A 24,499-nucleotide genomic window follows, 5' to 3' on the forward strand; every position below is an offset into this window, starting at 1 on the left:
CAGCTCGGCTTCTCAGAACGCAGTGAAAAAAAGAAGAAAAAAAAGAAGCAAGAACAGCTTGAGGGATTTAAATTGCTGCAAGCCGCTACAAAACACAGAAAGAGTTCAAAAACAACAACCGGCAGGTTTCTCAGGAAAATGATAAGGGATCGGTGAAAGAGTGTTTGAAAACTCGTCTCCCTCTTCTTGCTCCGATACGTTGTGCGAGGACTGAAAACTTCTCTCCACTTGTATTTCTTTCATTTAATTATCAGTGTTTTCAGGGTAGTTTTCTGTCTTTCCATCTGATGATACTTTGGTTCATCTGTTGCGAGCACTGACTGTGCATAAAAGTGCGCGTAGTTTCCAGGTCTGAAACACGAGGCCCATGCAGAAGTGCCTTTAAGCTGCAATACCACCGAGTGCCACTGGAGGTCGGCTCCAAAAATCCTCCGGCTCCATAGACTCCCATTCAACTTCTCTTATGAAATTCGTAGTCAATACATTTTTTTCCATGAGTTATCTCGGTGTTGTTAGCTGAAGTCGCTCCTTCTTATTAGTTTCTGGCGGTCCATCTGAAAATAATCCCGTCATTAATTCAAAAATAAACCTCAAAAAGGTGTGTCTGTTTGATTGACAGGCCTGTGGTGCAGTCAGGTTACGGCTATCGGTGGGAGGGACGGAGCATCGTTGGGTTTCTGAACTAGCAAAGATGGCCACGGCCAAAATCACGAACCGATGGTTGACCTCACTGCTGGTTGCCGGGCATTTCTTACCGATAGGCTTTACTGAAGTAATCATCCTGATATTAAAACATTTACTTGCTTACAGGAAGCATAATCTCACCTCAACTCATGTATTCGGTTAGTGGTACCATCACAGTTATATACAATGAGCTTTAAATGCTTTAAAAAGCACACATTATTTTCTAAGTATGGTCATCTTGAGCTATCATGTTTCCTGAGCTTGACAGAACCTGTAAAGCATCTCAATGTCCCGTCCTAACCGATTCCCTCTCCTTTCCTAATCACGAAGCGAGACTGACACAAACAAATCAAACGCCTTAATTTGACTCTGTTCCTCGAAAACGCCTGAACAAGTAGTCGTGCGAGCGCGCTTTGAACCCGCTTTAGATTGGTTTGACCTGCGGTCGTGTCTTTAATCAACCTCCAACACTTCACCTCAATCGATTCCTGGAAGGGCTTCATTTCAAAAGGCTGCAGAGCCGCACGAGCCATCGGGGGATTCTGGGCCACCGCTAACTTCGCTAATAATATCGCCGGTTGTCTCTTGAAGCCAGCTGGCTTTGAATTGTATTCCGTCGGTCGCCCGCTAATGTCACGACCGGCTCGCAAAAAGCACAAGAGCGCCTTTGAGATCGGGTTTAATAACGACACTAAAAATAGGCAGAAGTACATTTTGCCTGCAAATCTGTGAGCGAGCGGGCTAACAGGTGTTTACCCTCCTGGTGTGTTTTGTCCTGCTTTTTTTTTTTTTGGTTTCCTCAGCGCTGCCTCTCCGGGCTTATCTACAGCCCAGGACACACCCAGCATCTCCGCGCTCTCTCTCTCTCTCTCTCTCTCCTCTCTTTATCTCTCGCTCTGGCTCTTTCCCAGAATCCCCCGAGGCTGTTTAGAGGGGATCTGTGACAGATTCTGCTGCGTGTGCTTGTAGGACTAGTAGCTCTAGTAGTAATGACAGGCAGATGGGGTTATTCATCACCAGCCACGTCTCTGCAAGCAAAGCAACCCCCCCTCCCTCCTCCATCCCCCCACCCCCCCCCCCTCTCCGTCTATTTATCTATCTAAATGATTCATCTGAATAATGATAGATAAAAGACAATCCTCTTTACTTTACTCCAAAGCTCTTTATGGTCTTTTTTTTGTCTCCGTTCGTATTACATGACCTGCAGTCGCATGCGTATTGCCAGTGCACTATAGCTCGAACCATTATTTTTTCTTTTATATTTTCAATGTTGATAATCTATTAATTAGATCGCTCCGGATATGAATTGCGATTGGTTGTAAAACTCCCATATGGCAAATCCATCACACATGGGACGCTATTAAAAGCAAATATGGCCTCACTTTAGTGTTCACATTTTGTGTACATTAAAATCAGAGCTCACACTCTCTCACACACACACACACACACACACGCACACACACACACACACACACACACACACACACACACACACACACACACACACACACACACACACACACACACACACACACACACACACACACACACACGTGCAGTTCACAAAGACAGCTGCCTTTGCAAATAGGTCAAATCTCTTTGACCACAACCATTCAGAGATCCATTTACGCATCCTTCCTGAAAGATTACAGCAATGCACACTTCCACTCTCTTTCACTCACACACACACACACACACACACACACACACACACACACACACACACACACACACACACACACACACACACACACACACACACACACACACACACACACATATGAAGAACTACACACACACACACATAGCAACACACACATGCATGCTGCAGGGCGGCCACAGCTCCATTATTTTTCTGAAGTGGCTTTTCAATTCCATGGCTGATGCTGGAGGGAGAGTGTATGTGTGTGTGTGTGTTTCTGAGATTGTGTGATACTGCGGTGTGTGTGTGTGTGTGTGTGTGTGTGTGTGTGTGTGTGTGTGTGTGTGTGTGTGCGTGCGTGCGTGCGTGTGTCGGTGCTTGACAAAGATTGTGACATAAACCATTTATAGGGCTGCCCTGGTGTTTGAGTGCAGGCCTGTGAGTGTGCACGTGTGTGATTGCTGTTGACATTAAATCCTGTGTTCAGGTTAGTTTGGCGAAGGGCACATAGAAGTGATGAGATTTTTTTTTTTAAGAGCAGAGGAGAGCAGAGAAAACTGCGATTAGAGTTGGGAAGAGGGGGTTTTAGGACGGGAAATAACTTTTTACTATATTTTTGCTCTGATCGTTAAAAAAAAAAAAAAATAGGGCGTGAACTGCGTGAAGAGATGAGCCGCGCGGGTTGTAATTGAAAACATGCCGAGATATTTCAACAAAAAGGTGGCCTGCCACCTGCTGAGTGACCTCATGGAGCTACGGACGGTTAGCTGGTAGTTAAACAGAGAAAAGATAGGACATCGAAGCAGCCACTTAGGAGGAGGAGTATTGGACACTTTGGGGATTGTTTGGACCTGGCTTCTCACCGTCTGATCAGGTTCATCAGAAAAAAACATTAGAAGGAAGGGATGATGACGCTAAAAGGCACAAACTGATGGAAAAGCAAATAAAAGCAAGTAAAGTGCAATCTGAAAATTAAAAAATGACGTAATTTAAAAGCATTAAAACAGTCAAAAGTGACAGGCGGCGTTGCAGCGACGGAGATCCTCCACCACTCGATGTTTTATCATTCCCGCAGCAGTTAGGAGTAATTGATTACGGCGACCCCTATCTTCTGACTGCAGTCTCTTCATTGATCCAGTTACTGCTGCTGCTGCTGCTGCTCAGCTCCCTCCGAGTGATTCTCCCACTCATTACTGCCAAGAAAGACGACCGCTTCTGTGCGGCCTCAAATAAACAAAACAAAACACACACACAAAAAAAAACGACGTTAATGCAAAAACCTCAGTCGACTCCTCCGCGCCTCTCAGGAGGAGTAAAAACAGGTCGATGTGAACACTCAGACCAGCCGCCGCTCTTTAAGTCCAGCTTTTAAAGCAAAGTGGGAAATTAACTAAAGATGAATTCATTTCATTATCGTGATTTTTATCGGTGATTTCTTTTTTTTTTTCTTTTTTTTTTTCTCTACGGAATAACTCCTCCAGCAGCAGCAGACTCGTGTTCATGTTCTGCTGCTTTACCTTGAAATCAATTTCATGTCGGGTTACAGTGTGCGTGTGCGCGTCCTCCGAGCCAGAGGTCGTAACCTCGGCCTGCTGACTGCGTCTCCTATACCCTAAATTGAGACAGCATCGCGTTGCACACCGCTCGCTCACGCACACACACAAGCTGCAAACTAAACATACGCACACCGACACACACACACACACACACACACACACACACACACACACACACACACACACACACACACACACACACACACACACACACACACACACACACACACACACACAACAAAGCACATCGTATTACCTGTATAAGGACGGAGCAATTGTAGCCGGAGCAAAGAAACTCAATAGGCTTTTAACGTTCATTTAGCCTGGACGGCGGGGGCTTACCATAGCGGTACCAACTGGATCCGATAGCACGTACAGAAACCGAGAGAGAGAGAGAGAGAGAAAGAGAGAGAGAGGGAGATCAAGCCTGACTTTACGTTATAACCTTCCCACACGGCTGAGAGGGGATGAGAGAGATGTCGAGGTTTACAGAGAGGCAAATGGAAAGAATATTGAAAAAAAAAAAGGATGTCTGAGCAAGGGGAAATGGCTAAATATATAACATCTAGAGGTAAAACAAAATAACAAGAGAGACCCGAGAGTCGCGTCGGGGATGTAGATCAATTCAACGTGCTCTCGAGCAGCCAATAAAAATAACGGCAAAACAGTCTGACGGGGCGGATTTTGTTGTAACAGTTAACTCGTCTTGGTTTTAGGGCTTTTGATGGCTGCAGTGTGGGCAGGCTGGTCAGCTTTAGCATCTCTCTGTATATTCCTTCCTCGCCTACAACAGGTCTGCGTTATTTCTATTTCCCAAAACTGTGTTGTTTTTTTGTTGTTTTTTTGGACTGGCTTTCATTGAATTATTCTCACTCCAATATGTTTTGTTTCTGTCTTTGAAGAAAACTGACGAGTCATGTTTTAGCTCCCACTGCTAACTTCCAAGCTGCTTCGGGTGGCGGGATTGTCATTATAATCCGAAAAAAAAGAAGAAAAAATAAAAGAAGAAGAACGGGGAGTCGCGATGGAAATGCTGGCATTTGCTCCCAGCGCTATATTCGACAGCAGTTTGAGATGATGCCAAATTCAATTCCGTTTTTGTTTTTGTTTTTTTTAGAGTTTACTGCCTGCCTCCGGTTTGAGAGGGAGGCAGGAAGGTAAAAGGTAGAGAGGAGATGGAGAGTGATCGGGACAGATAAATGAACGTCTATAAATGCCACCGTGCTGCAGGGAGGGGCCGAGTGATAGAACAAACATCCCCGTACTTAGATTATACTCAGATTAACCCTGAACATAACTCAAAAATACGGGTCTATATGTACGTTTGTGTCTTTATTTCTTTCTGGTTGGGTGTTTGAGTGCAGCTTTAGACATCATGTCTAATCAACATCAGCTTGTCCTTGGCATTAATCCAGTCTCACACCCACATCTGTAACCTCGCTCCACAACATGAGCTTTGTGTGCTCACAGAATGAAAATCACAAGTGAAAACAGTATCAGGCCAGAGTCTCCATGACATAAAGGATGATCGCCAGCTGCCATTTTTAAGGCTGAATTATTTTCTACTGCAAGGATTTAAAAGATATTTAAAAAAAAAAAAAAAAAAAAATGTACGCTAGAGTGTTTCAAAAAGTGTCATGAAAATGTACTTCTCCTTATCTTTGGTGGTTAAATTAAACATTTTAATAGCATTAAAATGTCGCTCTGTTATCCTGGATGGGAGATGAACACGCACTGATAAGAACAAGCCAGCCGGCACGCTTCAAAAATGAGGAAGCTCCATTTTTGTGGCATCAAAAACGACAAAAGGGTACAAAAGGTACAAACTCCTTCTCGCGCTGATAAGAGTTAATACTGCTCACGGTTGCTCAGCTTAGATTTCCATTACCCAGGCACATGGTGGCTGGTTTTTTATTGGTGGTTTTTTTTTGTTTGCTGATTTATCAATGCCACAGGCTTTCAGCGGATCCTAAAATAAACGACTAAGACGCCGTGAGCCTCGGAAATCACCACATGTACAGTAACTTTCACATCAAGCTACTTATTAAGTCTGCGTGTTTTCCACGGTCCCCGGCTTAGAACAGAAATCCATATCCAACGTTTTGCAGCAGCTCTCTTCCTCCTCTCCCTTTTATTTTTTGTATTTTTCCTCTCCTCTCCCCAGATGCCTTTTAGAGTTGTCATTGGAGAGTGACCTGTATTATCTGACTCGCTCTCCGCAGCTCTGTCTGAATGGAGATTTAGATAAGAGAGTCTGAGCTGCAAGAGAGCAGCCGCTGAATACCAAGAGACAGACCAGAAGAAGGAGTAGAGAGGGCCGGAGTGGAGCCCGGAGAGAGAGAGAGGGGCAGATTTACCGAGCCATTTGCACCTCGTTTCAGACTCGTCTGGCGGCTACAAGGGTTCGTGGTATTTATCACACGGGTGCACGGGGCTTAGCGGGCGAGCGGTGGATCTGACACGATCTGATTGGAAACCGGACGACGCTACGTCCCGCCCAACGATAGCTGTAACCTGACTGCACCACAGGCCTGTCAATCAAACAGGCGAACCCCCCCCCCCCAAAAAAAAAAAAAAAAAACACGTCTTTTTGAAGCTTATTTTCTAATGAATGAGGGATTATTTTCAGATGGACCTCCAGAAAACTAATAAGAAGGAGTGACTTTAGCTAACAACACCGAGAGAACTATTGGAGACATTTTCTGACTTTGTATTTCATGAGAGAAGTTGAGTGGGAGTCTATGGAGGCTTTTAGGAACCAACCTCCAGTGGCGCTCGGTGGTATTGCAGCTTAAGGCACTTCAGCATCGACCTAATGTGTCAGACCTCGAAGCTACGCCCACCTTTATATGCAGTCGAAGGTTTCACCTCTTTGTTTTGAACATTTGCATGCCAGGGAGAACCATGTAAATATCTGGAGGATGAGCGTGTGATGTATGAAAATTTCTGGGGATCCCAAGAGAAGGTGTAAATAGCCATTAAAAACCCAGATATTTAGAACATCTGTATCTTAAAAACTACAACAGCATCTCAGTTGCGTCTTTGCATCATGCAATTGCACTCGTGTGTGTGTGTGTGTGTGTGTGTGTGTGTGTGTGTGTGTGTGTGTGTGTGTGTGTGTGTCCAAATGTGTGTGTGTGTTAATGGTTTTAATTCGACACGGGTTTGTTATTCTGTGTGTGTGTGTGTGTGTGTGTGTGTGTGTGTGTGTGTGTGTGTGTGTGTGTGTGTGTGTGTGTGTGTGTGTGTGTGTGTGTGTGTGTGTGCAGAATTGGACAGATAAAAATAGCTACTACCCCTCAACACACACACACACACACACACACACACACACACACACACACACACACACACACACACACACACACACACACACGGGCCACCATTTAAAATGTCCCCAAGGTGATCGATGAGGTGGTGATGGAAATGTCATCTGGTGCTAATACATTTATCATTGCTCATCCAGCCTCATGAATTTCTCCTTTTAGTTTTCAATCATTTTTGCTCTTTTACCACGAGGCCATTTGAATGCAGTGATTCACAGGAGTGTCTGCGCTTTCCCCTCCGAAGAGGAGGAGGACGAGGAGGAAGAGGAGGAGGAGGGGGAGGGGGAGGAGGAGGCGGCGGAGCGAGCGTGGAGGCATCCAGCACTCTCACTGGACTCAGTAATTAGTGGGCAGGACAATGATAGCCTGTGTTTACGTTTAGCCATGTGACGGGGTGGTAAAGAGAGCTGGGCCCGTCTGATAGGTCCGCCATCGTTATGAAGAAATACCTGCAGGCCCACATATCAATTATCCGTCCCTGACGCAGCACTATTTCTTTTGGGAAACTTCTCTGGTGAAGACTACATCTGTGATCCATTAGCTTCAAGTGTAAAGTTTTCGTTACTGGCTGAACTTTTGTTATTTGAAAAGCCAAACTAGCCTTTTTGTTTTCACTCTCACATTATAAAGTGTATATGACACAGAGGAGCAGTAAAATAATGTGTTATCGATCCCCGCAGGGAGCTAATCTGTTTGTTTTTTCTTCTTGCCAAAGAGGCGAGAGCACTGGATCAGTAAGAGACCAGTGTCTGGTGGGGAAGAGTTTCTCGGCTCGGGGTCAACCGATTATCAACGAGGCTGCAGCTTACAGAACAACCTGCCACAGAATCACGTATCAAACGATCTGCTGGCGCTTCAATGAAGGATTTCTTTGTTGTTGTAGATGTTATTTTTACTCCATACGTATATCGGTTCCAAATATCGTTTATCAACTTCCTTGAATACCAATAACAGGTATTAACCATATCGGTCGACGCCTGGTCTCGACCCCACAGAGGGTCACCGGTGACTGATGTACACGATAATACATTTTGAAAATACTGCTCATGTATTATGTATAGGCCGGTGGATGTTTGGCATTTTAAAGCCTCTGAACGTTCAGCGCGTGTCCTCCGGCTGATGAACTTTCTAACCAACCAGGAGCACATAAATATTGAAATCAAAAATGAAAAAAAGAACGTTTCCAGGTTAATTTTCCAGACACCAAGATGACAGTTTCTCCTGAATATACAATTGATGCGTTGGAAGTTATCTCTTCATCTATATGTAACGTGGCGACGCAAGCGGCCCCGCCATGCGGAACTGAATAAGTAAAAGGCAGATTTATTTTCTTCTCCTTATCCTTCATCTATCTCTTTATCCCTCTTCCTCCTCGTCCTCCTCGTCCTCCTCCTCCCAGTTGAATGACGCTGCTCGTTTCTCTCCGTCTCTCCATATGTCGCTTTTTTTCCTCGGTCACATCGTCAGTAAAACACGTCGTCGTGTGTGTGTGTGTGTGTGTGTGTGTGTGTGTGTGTGTGTGTGTGTGTGTGTGTGTGTGTGTGTGTGTTGCTGTCTTCGCATGTGACCGTATCGTAAAGTTAATGACTTTTTTGTGCACGTCTACACGCTCTATCATTGCATCTTTATGCTGTTTGTTTTGATGAGCGTGCATGCACGACTCGTGACGTGAGCCGTCATCGTGTACGAGCAGATTGTATGCATGTTATAAACTGCGCCAAAGAACACTTATCTTTGTGTGACTTGTATGATCCATCGCTTCCAGACCTGCCTGCATTTCGACTGAAATTGCTCATTAACATGCCGCATGTTCATTTGTGTCTCATTTCGCGTACTTACATATTTACATATTTACACTATTTCCGCTATTTTGAGTGCAGAGGTGCGTTCACGCGGTCAAATATGGCAACGCGTCGTGCACTTTAAGGAGCCAGATGGTGAGCTCAAATTGAGTACTGAACGCTGGACACTCAACGGTCAGCATGGTAGCAGAAATGGAGGGCCAACAACAACCCTTTTTTTTTTATTTTATTTTTTTGTTAAACTCCGCGGCCGAGGAAGCTGCAGCTGCTGCTGAACGCCACACTACAAGTACCACTATACTGCTGCTTGATAAGAAGCCATCGGTATGTTTGTGTAAACAGCGGGCACAAAACCACGTTCATTTTTAAGTAAAACAATATTAAAAAGCTGGCCGATATGTTTGCAAGTGACGCATTCAAATGTTACGCAAACGTTAGACCAGCACGATTTGAGACAACGACGACCCGTCGAAATACGCGCACTTCACAAGTAAGTGTGCCAAGATGAACAAGTACGTGAATCTAAACAACGTCTCCGTGTGTGTGCGCGTGTGTGTGTGTGTGTGTGTGTGTGTGTGTGTGTGTGTGTGTGTGTGTGTGTGTGTTTAGAAGGCCGTGTTGTGAAGTGGCCGCCTCATCGCTTCACGAAGTGCTGCTTTTATTTCGCTTCTTCACTCTGCCCCTCGTCTCGACGTCCTTCACCTTTGGCCCGGAGGCCGTCCGTCGCTCATCGTTTTGCACTGAAGAGGCAGAGCAGACGGAAAATAGGCCGTGCTGAGCTTCAACATACAGCAGGTAGTAGCACCGGCTGCCTGTAGGAGTGGAAAAGACAGAAACCCAAACAATATCAGCTAATGAAAATCTGCTATTGCACCATTTTGGTGTCTCGTGTTGCCCACCCCGCCCCCGTTCATATTTATAGCCTGCACTCCCAAATGAAGTTACCACAGCTGCTCCCAGGCAAGCTTTGCGCCGCATCCTCAAAATTAGTTTTTCTTTAAATAGTAAAACGAGAAAGCAGAGGTTTTTAGTTTCCTTATTTAATTTGCGCAGCGTTAAACAGGAAAAATACGAAATTACCGACACAATCAAACATGAAGAAACGAAGCATGCATACAATGCAAATGACTCGTTTGTGCAGACAAAAGCCTCGAGGGGCCGATAAAAGCTTCTCACCCTAAAGAAAAAAAATATGCGAGGAACGTGTGAGGAATTTATTTTAAAATTTTAAAACATCGGCATGAGTTTCATTGTATTTCCCAGGTACATAACAGCTAGTAATACAATTTTTTTTTTTTTAAATCCATGTGTAAAATATAACGAGCTCCAATTAACAGCGGCATCATCCAAAGAGAACACTGATGGCTCAGATTTCAGCCAAATGGCCCATCTACAGTATGTTACCTATGAGTTCCCGGTGCCCCGTGGATTAGAAATGTAATTACAAGGTCTCTGCAATAAAAATCAGCTCACAGGCCGTTCCATGTCACATAATGAGCTCGCCGTGTCGTTAAGACACAATGACAATTTGCTGAGCTTGGGCAGCCGTATTGGTAGAGCAGCACACTTTTACAGGCGGGGATTAGCAGTTTGGAGGCCACCAATGTTAACAGTACACGTTATGTACTCTTTGGTAACATCTGGCACTTTTGGATTAAAGTCTTCACCCGTGTTATGTTTGTGTTTAGTGGATCATTCTTGAAGGAAATACGACTTTGTCGTATTAAAAATCAATTAAAGGCTCTGAAGAAGGTCAGTAAAACAACACGTGTACAAACTACAGGGTTCTCCATCTTGCCGAGGCTGTTCAGATCAAACCCTCCTTTAAAAAGACATACGGCCTCGACATGTCTGCCGGCGACCTCACACCCTCACCTGCTGTTCGCACGCTCTGCACATTTAACAACAACACCGAGCCGAGCTTCCCAGCGAAGGGCAGCTTTCTGCAACAGTTTAAAAGTGCATTCATCGTGAGCATTTTAATGTAGGGATGGATCCCGAATTTTATATTTCAAAATACTCATTAAAATCATGAAAACTTTTCCTTCTTTTTAACAATAGTGATGTGTTACAACCACCAGCAGGTGGCGGTAATGCACCTAAAGTCCATTAAACAACGAAAGATGGGGAAGAAAATGTTCCTACCGGGTGCCGGTGTGACTTGCGTCATGCTGCGAGATCAGATAACAGAAAAAACATGCAAAGACGACGGCAACCACCAAAAAAGTTCCACGTGGAGCTCCATCAAAAACATAAATGAAAACGAGGCGCAGTGCGAACTCTGCCAGGTGAAATCCACCACAACCATGCGCAGTGATTTGAGAGCAGAAGGTCACTAATCAACAATCAATAGCGAGCTTTTCGCAGAATAGTCGAATCGTTCCCCGTGATTATGAAACGGTAATTCATGCTTAAAATGCCGATTCTTACTTTATTGTTTCGTGGTCGGATGAGTGCGTTTATATTCCACGACATATAATTTAAGACTCGGCTATCTTGCAGCATACCATCTTAATTAGTGCTTTCAATCAAAAGATTGATTTGTTGTCAATCAATCGACAGATGATTGTGACAATAAAACAGTCGTTATTTGTATGTATTAATCGATAATAATACTCATTCTACGTCTATTTCAAAATGAAAGGAAGAAATTGAAAAATGGACATTTCTAGACGAAAGAATAAAAATAAAAAATAAATAAAAAAGTGTCTTGTATCTTTCAGGCTTATCTAACAGCCTTCTCTGGCTCATGCTGTGAAATATCTGTAACTGTATTTTCAGAGGAGGAAGTGGAAAAATACACGACTGTCTAGAGCAAGTGGTGTAGGAGTAGCACTATTGTGGGAGCAGGATGTCTGAGCTCAAGGATTACAAAAAAAATAAAAATAAAAAAGAAGAAAAAAAAAAAATAGACTATAGTTACCAGCCAATCCCCTCTAAAGTAACTGCCCGCCACTTGCACCTGCATCTCCTGTGCAGCATTTTATTTTAGACTCAGCAATGACTCAGAGAGGAGGTGAGAGGAAGTTGAGGAGGCGAGTCAGCGGAGGATGCTCGCCTGAAGATGAGATATATAAAAGGAACCGTGCACCACCAAAAATAAATGAAAACAGTGTGGAGTCACACGTTAAATGCTGTGGGTGTTTATTGTGCAGACTGGTGCCAAATGTAGAAGAGCCTCACGCAGCCTGTGACCCTTTCTGCTCGTTAAAAGTCTCCCACCTTTTGTTTCCCATTGTTGTTTGCCAACGTGTCTCTGAACGATGTCGGGAAATTTAAAGCAAGGGAGCCACCGGTGCACGTGTGTGGTGCGCGGACCGGGAACATGTTAACGCCTCAGTGGCTCCTACACACACACAATGAGACGAGCTTGTGTGTGTGTGTGTGTGTGTGTGTGTGTGTGTGTGTGTGTGTGTGTGTGTGTGTGTGTGTGTGTGTGTGTGTGTGTGTGTGTGTGTGTGCCTGCCTGCGTGCCCGTGCACCTGTGAATGCAAATGTGAATGCACGGGATAATAGTGACACAGCTGGGAGCCACCGGTCCCTGCCAGCCCGTGTGTGTGTGTGTGTGTGTGTGTGTGTGTGTGTGTGTGTGTGTGTGTGTGTGTGTGTGTGTGTGTGTGTGTGTGTGTGTGTGCGTGTGCGCGCGTCTACCAGCTGCGCGCCCGGCGCTGATCCTCAAAGCCGCTATCACATCCTGCCCGCCTCGTTTCACCGCAGCCGCACGCATCTCGCGCAAAACACCCCCCCGTTCGGTGATTTCAGATGCGATAACGTCACCTCGCAGGTGTCTTAAAGCTGCTCGGCGATGAGGGACGCCGCCGACGAGCCCGTCTCGAGGACCGTCGGAAAAAAAATACTTCGGATGGAGGGATGTCTTCAGGCGTTTTCAAGTTCTCCCATGTAAAGGTCATCTGTTACACTGCCTTGCAAAGACACCCGAGTCAACCAGTAAAAAACAAAAAACAACAACATTAAACTGTCTACCCCGGCCAACTTTAGCGGCAAAACGCTGACACTCCGATTGGCTGCTATCACGGAATAAATCCCAACATCTCGATTCAGCAACCGCACGACAACACCGGCTTTTAATCTGAGAGAGTATAATGTGTTTGGATGGAGCTCAGCAAGAGGACTATAATCAGAATAATTATTCTGGTCTCACTCCAGCTTCGGGCCTTTTAGCTAATGACAGACACAACACTAATGGCCACGTTTCAAGCTGTCTATTTGCTTCTGTAGATGACGTGCGAGTCCGCCACATCGTGCGTGTCGGGCAGCCCTGCAACATTTGCAGACCGGTTGAAAACGACCAAAAAAAACACACAAAAAAAACCCAGGGGTAAACTAAGCTGAGAAATGAAGCCTGATTGTGTCCCTAGACGACCTTGTTCCTGGCAGCTGCCATCCGTCTCTATTCATGTCGACTTCTGCTGAACAGCACTCGCACAACAACGCGTCACAATACAACAGAAATATTCATTTCCCGGCATTACAAAACGCGAGCTGAGCGGAGATGCTGCGTCAGGGTGCTTCGTAGGAGCAGTTCCATGAACACGGGCCTTCGATGCGGACTGTAGATGCGCGTGATAACGGTCCGATCCGCTCGACTGTCCTATTATTAGGCGCACCGCGGGCCGTTTGGTCGTATTCATTCCAGCTAAAAAAAAACACTGTACATCCAGGGCTGCGTTCGAGTGTCCTCACACATCATCGATTTTTTTTTATTTTTTTATCCCGATTGTTATTTATCGCCGAAATAAAAAAATTTGATTCGCGGATCGTCCCTTTTGTTTATCGTGGGGGAAAAAAAAAAAAATCACTCCTCCGAAATGAATGCAATTCATCAAAGTGAATCAATAGAAAACATTATCACTCTCTGGAAGCCTGCGTGCACGCGAGCGAAACATGTACACAAACAGAGTTGTTCGGCGGCGGGCCCGACGATCAATGAGGCCGCCGTTCATGCATTTCACGTTTCGCACCGCGACCGATTCAAACTGCGATCGTATTGACAGCATTGTCTCAGGCTCCCTAGCAATACCACAACGTGGTTAAACCCCCCCCCCACCCTCTTCCTCCTCCTCCCCCATCCCACCTCCTCTTCACATAACGAGCTGTCATTTTCTGGGTGGAGTGAGCTCAATCGTCCCTGCATGGAAAGCGGGCGGATTTAGCTGCAGATAATAACAATACGCACAATTGTGATCGGTGTAATTCCGTAGTGACATTACTCATATCTCGCTATAATGATTATAATGATTTTTTTTTTTCAACGTGTAGTTACAAACAGCGCGGCGCATTCGAGCTATTTAGACACGCGTGCCGAATCGGCGTGTGCCGTTCCTCGTGCTCTGATAACAATAAAAAAAAACAAAAAAAACATTTTTAATTCTTTAACCAGGTGAGAGGAGGCGGCGTTCTCTGCATACAAAGCAGGTGGATCTGCTGCAGGATAATAATGACGGCGTGATGATGATTGGTGTTATTTGCTGGAGGGATATTACCCACGCTGAACAATGAGGATTTGTCATAACGCTCGGCTGATGATGAAGGCGTCTGTGGCTTCCGGTGATGCCGAAAACCACAGCCGATGTAGGACCGTGCTGTAAATTTGATTGCGCGGCTGCTGTCGCTTTCATGTAAAGCAAACAAGGTGTTCCAGGTCTTCAAATTAATTAGATGTTTAAGGTGGGAAAAAAAAAAAAAGAAAGAAGAAACGACAGTTTTCTCGATTGACAGACGAGCAGCTCTTAGTACGTCTAGAACTTGTTTCCGCAGAGCAGAATAAAATGCACCTCAAAACAATTTTCTGAGTGTTGAACCAAATTTAACGAAAGAAAAGACTTGTTCACTAACAGTATTGTTCACTAATAGTTAAAAAAAAAAAATGCTTTCATGTTTGTATGAGGTTACAGTGTGTAGGGATGGAGCGTGAATTTCTAATATTCGTACAGTCGTTATAATCTAAAAAATAGATTTGTATACGTGGGCGTTTTTAATGCGTTACTCCCGTCAGAAGGTGGCGGTAATGCGCCCTAAGGCTGTCTGCCAGCTGCCATTAAATAACACGGCCAGAAGGAGAACCTTGGAGCTAAAGATGTCCCGGTGTCAGATGTCTCGGTTCGAACTTTAGGAAAGATGCATTCTGCTTGTTGGTCTGAAAAAAACAAAAAACAAAGCCGACACATAACATGTTCTTGCAAAAGTCTTTTTATTTTTCTGCTGAAAGCTACTTGTGCTGATCTGTAAAAAAGAATGAAGGGGCGGCTAATTATTGGAGTCTCGGAGGCGTGTGATCTCTCGCTGCACATTTAAGAAGAAGTGGATAAAAAAAAAAAAGAAATGTGGCATTGAAGATAAAGGCAGTCTTTGGGCCTTTTGATATTTAGCCATTACATCACTATAAAATATCTCCCTCGCAGTATTTCTTCATCTCCTCACTCGTGCCATCAGACGCACATAATTACTAGACAGGAGGGAACAAATCTTAGTGCTCCACTGCTTTCTACTGTTTTATTTTTTTTTTTTACCCTTATTCACTGGCTTGCACAAATCACTAATTTTCATTTTCACGCCGGAGAGCTGCTTTCTACAACCGGCGAGCGCCACGACGGGCTCCTACCCCCCCCCCCCCCCGCCCTCCCCCACCCTCCCACCTTCCCCGAGCCGCTCTGCTCCGCTGGGACCGGCCGGGGTTAAGTAGCTTGCTCAAGGGCCTCTCAGCGGTAGTTACGGATGGAGGAGAGGAGCGCGGCCTGCTCCGTTCCCTGCCCGGAGAACACCTCGGGGTGATGTGGGAACGCGATGGATACATAACGGCAGCGGCTTCTGTTACATATCATGACCGGCTCTTCATCTCGCTACCTTCAGGCACCACAAACCAGACTTAAAAAAAAAAAAATAAGAACAACAGCAGTGAGCTCAAATGCTTAAACGGCAATACAGCGACTTACTAATGCACAAACTCATTTTGTGGACCAATATGAATGGTTTTACTTCGTCGTTAAAGCAGTATAGTGACAATCCTGCAATAATATCTGCTGAGATTTATGTGTTTATATTTTGCTGTTGGAAATCCCATAAACAAAATCACATGCTTTGTTTGTTATCGGCACGTTAAATGGCCGTTTTCGGTCGTCGTCGTCGGGACCATTTGGCCGGCGGCGTCCTCCTCCTCCACCTCGCCGACCCGTTATCAGTGACATTTATGAGCGAGTGCACCAGCAACAGGCACGCTGGACCTTCGTCGTCATGGTAACGATGACAAACACGAGGTTAACGCCGTGGCGCGGTCGCAGTTTGGTTGGGTTCGGGCTCCAAAACCGACTTGGAACCGCTCGGCGGCGTCGAGCTAAACTGAAGTCAACGCGTGAATTAAAAGATGCTTCATTTATGGTTTCCAGTCATGCAGACCGCTGTGAAGCTGTTTTGATAGAAAACAGTGAAATTGCGACAAATTTGGAAAGACAGCAAAGCAAAAAAAAAAAACCCCACAACAAAACAAAACTTTGAAAATCTCAAATCTTGCTGCCGTCTTTGTTGATGTAATCATGAGGGGGACTGAAAACGGGGTTTTTTTGTTGTTGTTTTTTTTCTCCCCAGACTTAGAAATTCATTATCAGAGTTGAGCAAAGGAGCATTTAAAGAAGTATCTGGCAGCTTCATGTGTATTTAGAGGTTACGGGAGGTTTGTTTGTGAAGTTTTATTTATTTTTATTTTCTTATAAAAGTTGATTTCATATCTATAACGTCGACACATCACTTTGTATTTGTTTGTTGTCTCTTTCTTTTACTTTTGTAATATAAATATTGATACAATGCCAATGCCTCTCTCTCTCTCTCTCTCTCTCTCTCTCTCTCTCTCTTCTCCTGAATAACAACATGCAAATTATGATGACATATTGAGCACATCTGCTTGACACGTACCTGATTACATCACAGTTACATAACACGTGATGTCTCTGGACACGGTCCTCTTCAACAAACGTCGGCTCTTACGTGTGATTAATGTACATTTCCTCTCTCTCCTCTTTTCTTCCAGGCAGATCTGTGTCACAGAAAACCTTCATCGGATCCAGCAGAGTGATGAGCCAAAGGTGAGCTCTGCCATTTTGCTTTTTTTTTTTTTTTTTTTCGTGCCGTTTGTCTGGAATCAAAAGGGATGTAAAGTGGCTTTGACACATCAGGTCACGCTGGCCCTCTTTAGCATTTCGTTAAACTGGCTCCCTCAGTTTCTTCTTTCATGTTTGTTTCCTACTTTTTGTCTTTCATCGAGACGTTTTCCCTTCTTCGCCTCCGTCTCTCTCAGTAATGATCTCTGTCCTTCACGCTTAATAGAAAATTATTCAAAATTGTTTAGCTTGTATTTGCCTACAGCAGCTTGTTAAAGAGGACTTGTAAAAAAAATATATAAAATCGTATTTAATATGATCCCACGCCTGAAAATGTGGCTTACAATGCATTTGCCCTTTAGGCACATGTTCCCAAAGTCACCGTATCGCGCACCTCACATCTCCCATACTAAGCATTTTTCTATTCGCCTGAAAAAAAGAAAAAAAAAAAAAGTTGAATAGATTAAAGGCAGATCTAATCGATCCTGAGTGTGCTTATCTGTGGCTGGCAGGCTGACGAGCCGATTTCAGAACGGCATAGTCTAATCCTTCAACTGCAGGCTGCAAAACTGGAAAAAAAGACAAACAGGGAAGAAGACTCGCGTACAGTCGGTCAGACGAGAAGCACAGGGAGGAAGAAACCAGGGAATGTTGTAATGAAATCTGGGAAAGACACCGTGGAAGATTAATACACAGATTCTTTAAATATGAAGATCGTGATTGTGGGTACTAATAATAGCAATAAAAAAAAATTGTTTTTAAATGGAACAATAACGACCAACACATGACTCAATGCTAAAGTGATGACTATTCTGTAATGTTATTCACGCTGCAAGTACACAGTATATGCAGTATTTTGTCATATGACATTGACGTAACTCCGCCCCCTTTATCAAAAAGCTGAAACTGACCAATAGGTGTTTGAGATTATGATCTTAGATTAAACTATAAGTGTTTCCTCCAACACTTTGTCTTGGGAAAGACACAAAACACGAAAACCCGCCAGTACACCGTCCGACGATGAGCGTCGTTGGTCAGTAAACTCTACATGGGCAACGTTATTCTGTGTTTGCCGTCATCCATCCATCTAGCCGTGTGTTCGTTTATCCGTTCATCCATTTACGTGCATCCAGTTAATCTCCGGCTCAAGAAAAAAAAAAAAAAAAAAAACAACAACCTCCCGTGGGTCGGACGTGAAAGCTCGTCCTCCATCTGCCTGGATTATGCTTCGTGGCCTCTGACACGCGTCTCCCATCGACATCTATCGATTCCGTCGGTAACTTATTACGATCCTCTGTTTCGAAGCGCTGCGTGACGATTGGACGTTTAACCTATTGACCTCCGAGCCCCGACCGAAGCAAATATCCTGTAATAGGAGGCGTTCATCCACCTGACCTCCCTTCCGTCACCGTGACAACGCGGTGGCGGGCAGACTGACAGAGAGATTCGAGATTCTGCATGTCTGTCTGTCTGTCTTGTCTTGTCTTTGCATTAGAAAAAGAAACAGAAAAAGGGAACAAAGGCGCTTATCTGAACGATTCTCAGGCGATACCATCTTCCTCTCTCCTTCTGCACCGCCCTCTCAGATGAGAGACTTTCTTCCTTTTGGCCTCTTGCCGCCGAGTCAAAGCAGCCGGTTTTGTTGCCTCGTGTGTGTTTCCTGTGGCCGTGAGACAGCAGGGAGGACATAACGACCGGCACTGATTCTCCCCTTCTGCACTGGTTTAGTCTGTGCGATGATACGGGGAGGTGGTTTCTAAATTACGCTCCATTTCAGCTCACAGGCAGTTGAGCCACAGAGCTTTGCCTCCGCCAAAGGCTCGAGTCTTGGTAAAATTAATCTTGTCAGGCGCAGCAGAGCCGCGCGATCATCGGCGCTTCGGGTTCGATGAGACACAGAGTGGATTTAAGAAGCAGTCCCCTCCCCCCCACCTCCTCCACCCAAAATGATTTCACATTACGGGCGCTGCTGTTGCTATAATCGCCGCTTTGGCTTTTGTTTGCATACAGATCGCGGTGACGGTACGTTGTTTAAGTTGTGTGCCGATTTCTTTTTCAAGCATCGAGTAAAGTGAAATGTAGAACAAGCAGTAGCTTCAGTGTGACGATTCCAGACTGAGAAACTGAAGCGAAGAATTTCCCCCGAAACTGCAGCGGGCTTCTGCCAAAAACGTTTTACCGAAAGACGTCAAAAGAGCCGACTCAGCAACCCGAGTTCTCCGACGTAGTCGTCGTCTGATCTACCGACTAGCTTCAAGCATCAGTCACGTCGCGGTCGCTCCTCTCGGCCTCTGCGTCTCACTAACTTTCGCTCTTTGTAGATGTTTCCGGAGGATCTTAATTACTGCAGATCGTGCAGCCACTTAAAAATGACAACAAAACAACAACAAAAAAAACAAGATTTCAACAGACGACAGATGCGATATGCTAATTTGTTCTTGGGACTCTTGATCATTTCATGGCAATGTTCACAAGTGTGCTCAAACGAAAGTCTTTACAAGAAGCCAGAAAAGTTCAAGCTTTTGTTTAATGTCACACTGACAGTTAAAAAAAAAATGGCGTCCTTAACCTACAGAAGAAAAGAAAAAGAAAAAGAAAAAAGTCTGACATTTGAAAACCCCTGAAAACCTTCAGTGCAACAGTGAATGTTAACAGAAGTAGAAAAAAATGCAACGTGCAGCAGGTTCCCACGTGTAGAGTATCGCCGCATGAAGTCAGCGGAGGGTTCGACACGGGTGCCGATAAGCGAGTGGCAAAAAAAAATAATGTGGTTAAAACTCATTAACTATCGGGCTCGTATATCTTTTAAAAATGTGACACTGACGTGTGTCTGGGAGGACAGATAAGGAGCAGGAATTAGGGAGGAGGAGATCTTTATTTATTTATTTTTTTTCCCAGGGATTTACACAGACAGAGAGATTTTAATGCCCTCTACCAGTATTGATCGTCCAGCAGTCTGACTGATTGAAAGCTAGATATAGAAGAGCGCACGTCAATAAAATACTAAAAAAAAAAAAAAAGAAGAAGAAAAAAACCTGGGGAGAGTTTAAAGACATTCCCCTTCACCACCCACACAAACAAACACAAACAAACAAAACACAAACAGTTGGATGCAATGAAACCCGTTCCAGAAATCCACTGAGCCGAAGCAGTGATAGTTTGAGGTGCCGGGAGGTCGTCCGTCAGTCAAATATCCCCCCCGCCCCCAAATAAACTCATTTTAACCTGTTAAAAAGGCGTTTGTTTTTGTTTTTTTCTTCAAAGATACAACATGTTAAGAGCTCAAAAGTAAATGACACGATCTGAAAATAATAGCAACCTGTCATGTTTGTTCCAGATCGAGCTTGTTTTACAGGGATATCAGAGGTTTGAGTTGGTGTTTGTGTGTTTTTGCTGATGCTTTATTTTGGATATTGCAAGTGTAAATGAAAACTGGCAGAGTTCTGGATAAGAGTATTAACTCGATGCCAAAAAAAAAAAAAAAATGCGCGCGAGGAACTTTGTATTAGAAGTCTTGGAAACCGACTCCTTCAGGCTTTAAATCATTTTAACTGCAGAGAAAAATCCAAAGTGAGATTGTTCCTGTTTCCAAATGACACCAAGTGAGACATCATGAAACCATTATGCGGATTGATGTAATTGTTCATTTCGTTTAATAAAATATCGACCAATTTGAGATTCTCTCAGAGCTAAAACTGGTTAGACAATTTCGGTCTTTTCATAAACTGGTCTTCAGTGATTGGATAATTAGGCTAAAGTATAACTGAAAATGTTGACTCGATCCACAGGAATCCGCCCCGTTAGTCTGCGGCGTTTAACAATCACCGGAGTTCCTCGTGGACATAAAGATACGCCGCGAGTCTTGCTTGCGGGTAAACCCACAAAGTCTGACTCAGAGGGCGATGCAAAGCTCCTCCTCCGCACCATTTTCTGAGAAGAAAAAAAAAAAAAAACTGCCCGAGATGTTTGCTTTTAAAATAGCTGCACAGGTGACGATGTAATCGTCGTAGCTTTTGGGAACGTCGAATGATGAAATCGGGTAACAACGTTTAATTTGAAAGCTTAAATCTCCTATCGGGGAGAGAATGACTTTTCAGAACGGAGGGGAAATTGCTTTTTAGGTGCTCAAAGGATGCAAGAAAATGGAGTTATCCCTCCAATATGAGATTACAGTGCTCGGCTTGATCAACCGAGCCGACCGCCACGGAGCCACCTGCGCTGGATTTCACCAAGAACTAGAAAAACAACACGTTTTGACCCGAATGTGTCGGGTTGCTTTATTTTGGGGGTCTTTTTTCTAAACAGACATGAACCATTACATGCGGATCAAACGGGACGTGCAGACAGACAGGTTTACGATTTCGATTTGAGATGTATTTTTCCGTATTCCTTCCACGCAAGAGCCCGAGATGGATTTCATTTGAATTCTGCTCTGCTCTGGCCTTTATCTGTGTTGTTGTGCCCTGAATTTGATTTCACCGCTCCGTTTCTTCGGCTCTTCCTCCCCTCGCCGCTCTCTTTTTCTGTTGGTTTTTTTTTGTTTTTTTGTTTCCTTCCTCCTCGTCGTCGGTACGTTTCACTCTGTTCCGCGCGCAGATCAAATGTAACTATCCAATAAGCGTCGTCACGGGGCGGAGAAGAAAAAAAATAAATTTTTAAAAAAGAGGAAAAAGAACGAGCAGATAAATGTGTTTGCGGTGAGATTACCATGCATCGTACACTCATAAACCCCCGCAAGGAATCAAGAGGGCTGGAGAGGAGAGAGGAGAGATGGAGAGAGAGAGAGACAGAGAGAAAGAGGGAGAGACAGAGAGACAGAGAGAGAGAGGGACAGAGAGGGAACTCAACGAGGGACGGACAGCGAGGGCAGAGAGAAGAGATGCAAATATGGATGATGGTTAACAGTCGAGTCAGCAGAAAAAAAAGAAAAAATAGAGTAGAAGAATGAGTGTGGGGAAAAGTGGAAGAGCAGGAGGAGAGCAGGGAGAATACAGAGATATAGAGGGTAAAAGAAAAAAACAAAACAAATGTAAACCCCCCCAGGATTAACTATCTCATTTCTCTTTGTAGGAAGAATGATGGGGAGTGTGTGTGGGGGGGGGCGAAAGAGAGGATTTCCACTTCCTATCCTCTCAGCCTCCCTTTGATATCTCTCTCTCTCTCTCTCTCCTTTCTGTCTCATATTTTAATATCTTTAGTCTCTATTCATCATGCTGGAACAGACTCGCTGAGCTCGCTAAAGAATGAACACACATGGCTAACCTGGCTGGACACAAATCCCTCTCTGTTACCCCCCCTCCTCCTCCTCCCTTCCCCTCCCCCCTCTCCCCCCACTGTTTGGCAACTTCCCTTGATCTCTTCATTTCTCTCCCATCATTTGTTTCCTCAAATTTGGTTTGTGGAGGACTTTGAAGGAGGCGTCGTTTCTTTCTTTCTTTCTTTCTTTCTTTCTTTTTGTTGTTGTTGTTGTTGTACCTGCCTCTTTGTTCTCCATCTGTGGCGTTGTTGGCAGCTGTGAGAACTGTTGCGCGGAGGCCAACAACCAAACCACAGCACTCGGCGCGGCTGCGGTCGCTTTTAACGAGCTTTTGCTAATAAGACGAATGAGCTTTCCCGCTGATCAGTTAACGGCGCATTCAGGGGGCCTCCTGCAGCGTGGGGATTTACAGGTTTTTTTGACAGGATACACAATTAAAAAAAAAAGATAAATTGAAGAAAATAAACGCCGGGACGATTGTAAGGCCGTTTAAAACACGCAGTCAACAGATTCTTTAGATTTAGTTCGTGAAACCCCGCATGTGCACGTATGGTATTTTTTGATTTACCACATTTGTTCTTTGACCTCTTTGTTTGAAGTTAAGAGGGTACTTAAGTAAAAGAAAAGAAAAAAAATCTATACACAAAAAAAAAAAAACTAAATTTATAGAGTTGTTTACAGACTTTATTGCTGGTTTTCCAGTGTTTTGTTTTTTTTTGGCCTATTTTGCCTTGTTTTGAACACTTTGAAAGGATTTAATTAATGAATACATGTCACAGAAGAATTGAAGGTTTCCCTCATCGTTTCTCAGCTACTTTCACTTTAAACGTCCACTTTAAATGTCCTTAAAAATGACTTTTCAGTGTGACCTTATCCAATGAAGGTTAAGGTTAAAGGTGCGAGTGATGCACTTTTTTTTCTTTTTGTTTGTTTTTTTGTTCTATTTCGCAGCGTTAGTCGTTTGGATCCTCTTGTCAACAAACTCGGCCCGCATGTTCGGGGATCACAGCCGCCGCCCCGATAAAAAGCTGCATGCTCGCCACACTGCTGCTGAAACGGGACGAAACTAAAAGAAACGGTTTCACAGCCGCAGTGTGAAACCGGTTCTGAAGTGAATCTCGGGCCGCTGCTGCAGCGTCTCAAGTTACTCTCCCCTCTGCTTTCCCTTTTCCCCTCAGCTCCCCTTCACTCCAGTTCGACGCTCTCCTTCTTCTTCTCTCCGATTCTTATTGTTCCCTTAAATTTCCTTTTTGATTTGGGGTCTTTTTTTTTTTTTTTTTGTGGTTGTTGTTGTTGTTTTTTTTAGCCGTGGTACGCCACTTAACATTCTTCTCTCGTTCCGCTATCTGTGTGGTACCGATTTCAAAATCCCCGTTGCTATGGGACACAACAACAACAACACAACCACCTCTGGTTGGCAAACAACACGGTGAAAAAGGGAAAGTGTTGACAAAGATTGGGAACACGCTCTCTTCTTTTCAGTCGGTTTTTAGCCGTTCGACTGCTGCGACTCGCCTCCCCACCAGCAAATGTTCCACCGAGATCGCCTCGAGACTATTTTTTTTTTTATTTATTTATATTTTGCAAAAGGCTCGGTGGCTGCATCCTGGATTTAGCAGTGCCCGAGACGATTGTGATGGGGGTTTAAAGAAATACAAAACAAGCCACAGTGTTTTGTTTTTTTGAATATACGGGTGCAGCCAGAACAGCGTGGTGGCTCTAAATCTGGATTTTCCCCAAAAAACACAAATCTGCAGGAAACTATGACAAAGCGACCAGTTTCTTGCACGTGGATTCATTTATTGAACGGTCCAGTTGATATTTCAGGAGGAAAAAAAAACACTCCTGCCTTGAATATAAAAAGTCATAATGGCTGTCATGTTGCATTTTTAAAGACATAACAAGGTCGACAGAGCCTCCAGCTCCCAGACTTCTGTGCAGAGGGATAAATCTTTCTCTGTATTTGCTTTACACCCTCCCTATTTTTCTGGGTTTTTTTCATCATGGTTGTGTGGCCTCTCTCTCTCTCTCTCTCTCTCTCTCTCTCTCTCTCTCTCTCTCTCTCTCTCTCTCTCTCGGTCTCTGTCTCTCTCCCCCTCTCTCTCCTACCTTCCCTCATTT

General features: G+C 44.3%; 1 protein-coding gene across 1 annotated transcript in view; it reads left to right on the forward strand.

The window, feature by feature from the left end:
* cdh11 (cadherin 11, type 2, OB-cadherin (osteoblast)) overlaps positions 1-24,499 on the forward strand; it is an 85,629-nt gene that overhangs the window by 22,904 nt on the left and 38,226 nt on the right. Inside the window, exon 2 of the mRNA XM_069712881.1 lies at positions 17,052-17,106. The gene's annotated coding sequence lies outside the window, so the exon portion shown is untranslated. The remainder of the gene's footprint in view (positions 1-17,051; positions 17,107-24,499) is intronic.

Source organism: Brachyistius frenatus, unplaced genomic scaffold (assembly GCF_029030835.1).
Source record: "Brachyistius frenatus isolate BFR_SWC_R1_liver_20210118 unplaced genomic scaffold, ASM2903083v1 Contig_113, whole genome shotgun sequence".
Lineage (NCBI taxonomy): Eukaryota > Metazoa > Chordata > Actinopteri > Embiotocidae > Brachyistius > Brachyistius frenatus.